We start from the raw sequence: 9,664 nt of genomic DNA, 5'->3' as shown, positions 1-9,664 counted from the left end.
GATATCTAATACACGTTTAAATAAAACAACGCACCCCCTGAGACTTTGTCTGTTCACCTTGAGCTGGGACAAACGTGCACGTGTGGGTGAGGAAGATCTGCTTTCTCCACTTAATTTTTTGCCTCAGCAAAAACTTTGCAGGATTCCGACTAGAGGGCAGCACTGAAATCAAAGGGTAAGCGACGCAGAAGGCTCCAACCGCACATTTCCACCTGATTGCCTTAACCAAAACAGACCCTGGATCCTGATTGCTCACTTCAACCTGGAATAGTCCCATTCCTCATCTGAAAGCTACTGCATGCCTGGCTGAGGCCAGACACAATCCACACAGAGAGCAATCAGAGCTAAAGCCTGCACTTTCCTTGGGACAGTATCCTTGGAAAACTTCTTTGCTGGCTTTTTTGAAAACCTGTAACTGCATGAAAACCTCCCTGACATGTCTCACCCACCTCTAATTTCAGAGGAAGTTGCAAGGGTTTTTCTTTTTTTTTTTTTTTACACAACAAGTGAAAAAAAACCCACGCCTGCTTTTTAAGGAGAAATGAAAACTAGAAGAGTATGACTATCGACTCTGTGTAATTACTCTTCTTTCCCGGATACACTGGTCATTTTTTTTACATTACAGTGGAGAGCATATCACTCAGAACTGATATGGGAATAGCAAAACATTCTCTGTCAATCTTTGAAAAGAACAGTACGTTGAAGGAAAGGTGTTCATATAAACTGTAAATGACACGTTTCCGCTGTCAAAGGTTATAATGCTTTTGAGTATCTTTGCCATCTTCATCTTCTTTGTCTTCATTTTCTCCTGGGTTAGGGTTAGGGTTACCTCAACAGGACACTAAAATCAACAGAAACTAACCCGTACCTCAACAGAACATTAAACTCTTCAAGTACTCGTGCAAATCATAGAAAATCCAAAACGCCCTACACAGATGCCTGGAGGTTTTGCTATTACCATCACGTGAATGACACGGAAGGTCCTGCCAGACCTACAGCCTGCAAAACCTGAAGACAATCAGCACACAGGCACATACGTATCGATCTTGTTCTGTCCTCACCAAAACTGCTGGGTGAGCTGTCATCAGCCTCAGCGACGGACAGCAGACAAGACTCTCTCCTCTGGCTTAGCTCAGATGCAGCTCCTAGGAAAAGAGCTCTTTCAGAAAGTCAGGTCTGGTTATGTTGGGAAAGTGTTTCGAGGAAATGTTTTTAATACTCTAGATTGGGAGAGTATGGCATGGCAATACTCTAAGCACGGTCATCTCGCTCCAAGTCCTAGCTCTGCCACAGATAACTGACTTGCTCATTAAAACGGATTCAGTTTTATTCCTCGGAAATCTCTACCTTTCTTTCTTTGCACCAAAAGGGTGGCACTTCTTTCCGAATGCAAGATGAGTTACATAGGGTATACAGACAGCCCATGGAAAATGGAGAAATGAGTCTGTGATCACTTGCATCCACATTCCTTGGCATTCCAACGCTCCTATCACACTCCTTTCCTTGCCAGGAGTCAAGAAACCCAGTCTGCGCAACATGTACAAGATGCTGACTTGGCCAGTGTCCTGCTTTCGGCTGGGATGGATAGATGTAATTTTCTTCCTAGTAGCTGGTACAGTGCTGTGTTTTGGATTTAGGATGAGATGAAAGTTGATAACACACTGATGTTTTAGTAGTTGCTAAGTAGTGTATACACTAGTCAAGGACTTTTCAGCTTCCCATGCTCTGCCAGGAGCACAAGAAGCAGGGAGGGGGCACAGCCAAGACAGTTGACCCAAACTGGCCAAAGGGCTATTCCATACCATATGGAGTCACACTAAGTACAAAAATGGTAGGGAGTTCACAGCGGTTAAACCCCAGGGGGTAGTGTTAGGGCATAGGGGTTAGGGTTAGGGTTCGGGTTAGGGGTAAGGTTTACGGGTTAGGGTTAGGGTTAGGGGTTAGAGTTTAGGGTAGGGTTAGGGTTAGGGTTAGGGTTAGGGCTTAGGGTTAGGGTCCATTAGAGTTAAGGTTAGGGTTAGTGTTAGGGTTAGGGGATAGGGTTAGGGTTAGGGTTAGTGATCAGGTTCGGGTTAGGGTTAGGGGGTTAACGTAAGGGAGAGGGTGTAAGGGTGTTAGTGGTAGTGTTCCAGCAGTGAAAGCTGTAGCTGGTTCTCACTGTCTACAGGAACTGCACTCACTGCTACACAAACACATGGCCTCTGCACATACTTAGCTTCCTCACGTTACAACACTGTGTATCTCTGTCTTGCAGAGCCCGGCTGCGAAATTCAACACGTCCAGCGATTGCGCCGTCAAGAAAGGTGCCAGCAGTGAAAGCTGTAGCTGGATCTCACTGTCTATAGAAACCGCATTCACTGCAGCACAGACATGCGCGCTCTGGAAAAGCTTTGGTTTGTAAAAGGGCAACACAATGTATCTCACACTCGCAGAGCCCGTCTGCCAAATTCGAAACATCCAGCGATTGCACCCACACGAAAGCTGCCAGCACCGAAAGCTGTAGCTGGTTTTCACTGTCCCTTGGAACTGCATTCGCTGCCGCACAGACGTTCATATCTGCCAAAGCTTTGCTTGGTAATGGGGCAACATTTTTTATCTCACTCTCCCGGAGCCCGGATGCCAAAAACGAAACGTCCAGCGATTGCGCCTACACGAAAGCTGCCAGCACCAAAAGCTCTAGCTGGTTTTCACTGTCCCTTGGAACTGCATTCGCTGCCACACCGACAATCACGCTCTGACAATGCCTTGCTTGGTAAAGGGGCAACAATATGTATCTCACTCTCCCGGAGCCTGGATGCCAAATTCGAAACGTCCAGCGATTGCGCCCACACGAAAGCTGCCAGCACCGAAAGCTGTAGCTGGTTTCACTGTCCCTTCGAACTGCATTCGCTGCCGCACAGACATTTGCGATCTGGCAAAGCTTTGCTTGGTAATGGGGCAACGCTGTGTATCTCACTGTCCCGGATCCCCGCTGCCAAATTCAAAACTTCCAGCGACTGCGCCCACATGAAAGCTGCCAGCACCAAAAGCTGTAGCTGGTCTTCACTGTCCCTTGGTACTGCATTCGCTGCCGCACAGACATTCGTGCTCTGCAAAACCTTTGCTTGGTAATGGGGCAACACTTTGTATCTCTCTCTCCCGGAGCCCAGGTGCCAAATTCGAAACGTCCAGCGATTGCGCCTACACGAAAGCTGCCAGCACCGAAAGCTGTAGCTGATTTTCACTGTCCCTTGGAACTGCATTCGCTGCTACACCGAGAATTGCGCTCTGCAAAAGCCTTGCTTGGTAAAGGGGCAACAACATGTATTTCACTCTCCCGGAGCCCGGGTGCCAAATTCGAAACGTCCAGCGATTGCGCCCACACGAAAGCTGCCAGCACCGAAAGCTGTAGCTGGTTTTCACTGTCAATTGGAACAACGTTCGATGCCGCACACACATTCGCGGTGTGCCAAAGCTTTGCTTGGTAAAGGGACAACGCTGTGTATCTCTCTCTCCTGGAGCATGGATGCCAAATTGGAAACGTCCAGTGATTGCGCCCACACGAAAGCTGCCAGCACCGAAAGTTGTAGCTGATTTTCACTGTCCCTTGGAACTGTGTTCGCTGCCGCACAGACATTTGTGCTCTGCAAAAGCTTTGCTTGGTAAAGGGGCAACACTGTGTATCTCACTCTCCCGAATCCCCGCTGCCAAATTCAAAACGTCCAGCGACTGCGCGCACATAAAAGCTGCCAGCACCGAAAGCTGTAGCTGGTTTTCACTGTCAATTGGAACAACGTTCGATGCTGCACACACATTCGCGGTGTGCCAAAGCTTTGCTTGGTAAAGGGACAACGCTGTGTATCTCTCTCTCCTGGAGCATGGTTGCCAAATTGGAAACGTCCAGCGATTGCGCCCACACGAAAGCTGCCAGCACCGAAAGCTGTAGCTGGTTTTCACTGTCCCTTGGAACTGCATTGGCTGCCGCACAGACATTCGCGCTCCGCAAATGCTGTGGTGGTAATGGGGCAACACTGTGTATCTCACTCTCCCGGAGCCCATATGCGAAATTCGAAACGTCCAGCGATTGCGCCCACATGTAAGCCGCCAGCACCGAAAGCTGTAGCTGGTTTTCACTGTCCCTTGGAACTGCATTCGCTGCCGCACATACATTCGCGCTCTGCAAAAGCCTTGCTTGGTAAAGGGGCAACAATATGTATGTCACTCTCCTGGAGCCCGACTGCCAAATTCGAAACGTCCAGCGATTGTGCCCACTGAAAAGCTGGCAGCACCGAAAGCTGTAGCTGGTTTTCACTGTCCCTTGGAACTGCGTTCGCTGCCTCATAAACATTCACGCTCTGCCAAATCTTTGCTTGGTAAAGGGGCAACTCTTTGTATCTTTCTCTCCCGGATCCCGTCTGCCAAGCTCGAAACCTCCAGCGATTGTGCCCACATGGAAGCTGCCAGCACCGAAAGTTGTAGCTGGTTTTCACTTTCCCTTCGGAACTGCATTCGCTGCCGCAGAGACATTCGCGCTCTGCCAAAGCTTTGCTTGGTAATGGGGCAACACCGTGTATCTCACTCTCCTGGAGCCCGGGTGTCAAATTCGAAACGTCCAGCGATTGCGCCCACACGAAAGCTGCCAGCACTGAAAGCTGTAGCTGGTTTTCACTGTCACCTGGAACTGCATTCGCTGCCGCACAGACATTCGCGCTCTGCAAAAGCTGTGGTTCGTACTGGGGCAACATTTTGTATCTCGGTCTCCGGGAGCCTCGGTCATAAATTCGAAATTTCCAGCGATTGCGCCAACAAGAAAGCTGCCAGCACCGAAAGCTGTAGCTGGTTTTCAGTGTCCCTTGGAACTGCATTCGCTGCCACACAGACATTCATGCTCTGTAATAGCTTTGATTGCTAAATGGGCAACACTCTGTATCTCACTCTCCCGCAGCACAGGTGCCAAATTCGAAACGTCCAGTGATTGCGCCCACAGGAAAGCTGCCAGCACCGAAAGCTGTAGGTGGTTTTCACTGTCCTCTGGAACTGCATTCTCTGCCGCACAGACATTCGTGCTCTGTAATAGCTTTGCTTAGTAAAGGGGCAACACTCTGTATCTCACTCTCTCGGAGACCGGGTGCCAAATTCGAAACGTCCAGCGATTTCTCCCACACGATAGCTGCCAGCATCGAAAGCTGTAGCTGGCTTTCAGTGTCCTTTGGAACTGCATTTGCTGCCGCACAGACATTCGCGCTATCCAAAAGCTGTGCTTGGTAAGGGGGCAACACTGTGTATCTCACTCTCTCGTAGCACGAGTTCCAAATTCGAAACGTCCAGCGCTGGCGCCCACACGAAAGCTGCCAGCATCGAAAGCTGTAGCTGGTTTTCACTGTCCCTTGCGACTGCATTCGCTGCCGCACAGACATTCGTGCTCTGTAATAGCTTTGCTTGATAAAGGGGCAACACTGTGTATCTCACTGTCCCGGAGCCCGGTTGACAAATTCGAAAATTCCAGCGATTGCGCCAACAAGAAAGCTGCCAGCACCGAAAGCTGTAGCTGATTTTCACTGTCCCTTGGAACTGCATTCGCTGCCGCACAGACATTCATGCTTTGTAATAGCTTTGATTGCTAAATGGGCAACGCTCTGTATCTCACTCTCCCGCAGCACAGGTGCCAAATTCGAAACGTCCAGCGATTGCGCCCACACGAAAGCTGACAGCAGTAAGAGCTGTAGCTGGTTTTCACTGTCCCCTGAAACTGCATTCGCTGCCGCACAGACATTCGTGCTCTGTAATAGCTTTGCTTGGTAAAAGGGCAACACTCTGTATCTCGCTCTCCGGTGGCCCCGGTGCTAAATTCGAAACGTCCAGCGATTGCGCCCACACGAAAGCTGCCAGCACCGAAAGCTGTAGCTGGTTTTCACTGTCTCTTGGAACTGCATTCGCTGCCGCACAGACATTCGTGCTCTGTAATAGCTTTGCTTGGTAAAGGGGCAACACTCTGTATCTCGCTCTCCGGGATCCCCGTGCCAAATTCGAAATTTCCAGCGATTGCGCCCACACGAAAGCTGCCAGCACTGAAAGCTGTAGCTGGTTTTCACTGTCACCTGGAACTGCATTCGCTGCCGCACAGACATTCGCGCTCTGCAAAAGCTGTGGTTCGTACTGGGGCAACATTTTGTATCTCGGTCTCCGGGAGCCTCGGTCATAAATTCGAAATTTCCAGCGATTGCGCCAACAAGAAAGCTGCCAGCACCGAAAGCTGTAGCTGGTTTTCAGTGTCCCTTGGAACTGCATTCGCTGCCACACAGACATTCATGCTCTGTAATAGCTTTGATTGCTAAATGGGCAACACTCTGTATCTCACTCTCCCGCAGCACAGGTGCCAAATTCGAAACGTCCAGTGATTGCGCCCACAGGAAAGCTGCCAGCACCGAAAGCTGTAGGTGGTTTTCACTGTCCTCTGGAACTGCATTCTCTGCCGCACAGACATTCGTGCTCTGTAATAGCTTTGCTTAGTAAAGGGGCAACACTCTGTATCTCACTCTCTCGGAGACCGGGTGCCAAATTCGAAACGTCCAGCGATTTCTCCCACACGATAGCTGCCAGCATCGAAAGCTGTAGCTGGCTTTCAGTGTCCTTTGGAACTGCATTTGCTGCCGCACAGACATTCGCGCTATCCAAAAGCTGTGCTTGGTAAGGGGGCAACACTGTGTATCTCACTCTCTCGCAGCACGAGTTCCAAATTCGAAACGTCCAGCGATTGCGCCCAAACGAAAGCTGCCAGCACCGAAAGCTGTAGCTCGTTTTCACTGTCCCTTGCGACTGCATTCGCTGCCGCACAGACATTCATGCTCTGTAATAGCTTTGCTTGATAAAGGGGCAACACTGTGTATCTCACTGTCCCGGAGCCCGGTTGACAAATTCGAAAATTCCAGCGATTGCGCCAACAAGAAAGCTGCCAGCACCGAAAGCTGTAGCTGATTTTCACTGTCCCTTGGAACTGCATTCGCTGCCGCACAGACATTCATGCTTTGTAATAGCTTTGATTGCTAAATGGGCAACGCTCTGTATCTCACTCTCCCGCAGCACAGGTGCCAAATTCGAAACGTCCAGCGATTGCGCCCACACGAAAGCTGACAGCAGTAAGAGCTGTAGCTGGTTTTCACTGTCCCCTGAAACTGCATTCGCTGCCGCACAGACATTCGTGCTCTGTAATAGCTTTGCTTGGTAAAAGGGCAACACTCTGTATCTCGCTCTCCGGTGGCCCCGGTGCTAAATTCGAAACGTCCAGCGATTGCGCCCACACGAAAGCTGCTAGCACCAAAAGCTGTAGCTGGTTTTCACTCTCTCTTGGAACTGCATTCGCTACCGCAAAGACATTCGTGCTCTGTAATAGCTTTGCTTGGTAAAGGGGCAACACTCTGTATCTCGCTCTCCGGGATCCCCGTGCCAAATTCGAAATTTCCAGCGATTGCGCCCACACGAAAGCTGCCAGCACTGAAAGCTGTAGCTGGTTTTCACTGTCACCTGGAACTGCATTCGCTGCCGCACAGACATTCGCGCTCTGCAAAAGCTGTGGTTCGTACTGGGGCAACATTCTGTATCTCGGTCTCCGGGAGCCTCGGTCATAAATTCGAAATTTCCAGCGATTGCGCCAACAAGAAAGCTGCCAGCACCGAAAGCTGTAGCTGGTTTTCAGTGTCCCTTGGAACTGCATTCGCTGCCACACAGACATTCATGCTCTGTAATAGCTTTGATTGCTAAATGGGCAACACTCTGTATCTCACTCTCCCGCAGCACAGGTGCCAAATTCGAAACGTCCAGTGATTGCGCCCACAGGAAAGCTGCCAGCACCGAAAGCTGTAGGTGGTTTTCACTGTCCTCTGGAACTGCATTCTCTGCCGCACAGACATTCGTGCTCTGTAATAGCTTTGCTTAGTAAAGGGGCAACACTCTGTATCTCACTCTCTCGGAGACCGGGTGCCAAATTCGAAACGTCCAGCGATTTCTCCCACACGATAGCTGCCAGCATCGAAAGCTGTAGCTGGCTTTCAGTGTCCTTTGGAACTGCATTTGCTGCCGCACAGACATTCGCGCTATCCAAAAGCTGTGCTTGGTAAGGGGGCAACACTGTGTATCTCACTCTCTCGTAGCACGAGTTCCAAATTCGAAACGTCCAGCGCTGGTGCCCACACGAAAGCTGCCAGCATCGAAAGCTGTAGCTGGTTTTCACTGTCCCTTGCGACTGCATTCGCTGCCGCACAGACATTCGTGCTCTGTAATAGCTTTGCTTGATAAAGGGGCAACACTGTGTATCTCACTGTCCCGGAGCCCGGTTGACAAATTCGAAAATTCCAGCGATTGCGCCAACAAGAAAGCTGCCAGCACCGAAAGCTGTAGCTGATTTTCACTGTCCCTTGGAACTGCATTCGCTGCCGCACAGACATTCATGCTTTGTAATAGCTTTGATTGCTAAATGGGCAACGCTCTGTATCTCACTCTCCCGCAGCACAGGTGCCAAATTCGAAACGTCCAGCGATTGCGCCCACACGAAAGCTGACAGCAGTAAGAGCTGTAGCTGGTTTTCACTGTCCCCTGAAACTGCATTCGCTGCCGCACAGACATTCGTGCTCTGTAATAGCTTTGCTTGGTAAAAGGGCAACACTCTGTATCTCGCTCTCCGGTGGCCCCGGTGCTAAATTCGAAACGTCCAGCGATTGCGCCCACACGAAAGCTGCTAGCACCAAAAGCTGTAGCTGGTTTTCACTCTCTCTTGGAACTGCATACGCTACCGCAAAGACATTCGTGCTCTGTAATAGCTTTGCTTGGTAAAGGGGCAACACTCTGTATCTCGCTCTCCGGGATCCCCGTGCCAAATTCGAAATTTCCAGCGATTGCGCCCACACGAAAGCTGCCAGCACTGAAAGCTGTAGCTGGTTTTCACTGTCACCTGGAACTGCATTCGCTGCCGCACAGACATTCGCGCTCTGCAAAAGCTGTGGTTCGTACTGGGGCAACATTCTGTATCTCGGTCTCCGGGAGCCTCGGTCATAAATTCGAAATTTCCAGCGATTGCGCCAACAAGAAAGCTGCCAGCACCGAAAGCTGTAGCTGGTTTTCAGTGTCCCTTGGAACTGCATTCGCTGCCACACAGACATTCATGCTCTGTAATAGCTTTGATTGCTAAATGGGCAACACTCTGTATCTCACTCTCCCGCAGCACAGGTGCCAAATTCGAAACGTCCAGTGATTGCGCCCACAGGAAAGCTGCCAGCACCGAAAGCTGTAGGTGGTTTTCACTGTCCTCTGGAACTGCATTCTCTGCCGCACAGACATTCGTGCTCTGTAATAGCTTTGCTTAGTAAAGGGGCAACACTCTGTATCTCACTCTCTCGGAGACCGGGTGCCAAATTCGAAACGTCCAGCGATTTCTCCCACACGATAGCTGCCAGCATCGAAAACTGTAGCTGGCTTTCAGTGTCCTTTGGAACTGCATTTGCTGCCGCACAGACATTCGCGCTATCCAAAAGCTGTGCTTGGTAAGGGCGCAACACTGTGTATCTCACTGTCCCGCAGCACGAGTTCCAAATTCGAAACGTCCAGCGCTGGCGCCCACACGAAAGCTGCCAGCATCGAAAGCTGTAGCTGGTTTTCACTGTCCCTTGCGACTGCATTCGCTGCCGCACAGACA

The sequence above is a fragment of the Ciconia boyciana genome, unplaced genomic scaffold (assembly GCF_034638445.1).
Source record: "Ciconia boyciana unplaced genomic scaffold, ASM3463844v1 HiC_scaffold_41, whole genome shotgun sequence".
Lineage (NCBI taxonomy): Eukaryota > Metazoa > Chordata > Aves > Ciconiiformes > Ciconiidae > Ciconia > Ciconia boyciana.
Note: the sequence above shows the minus strand (reverse complement) of the source record.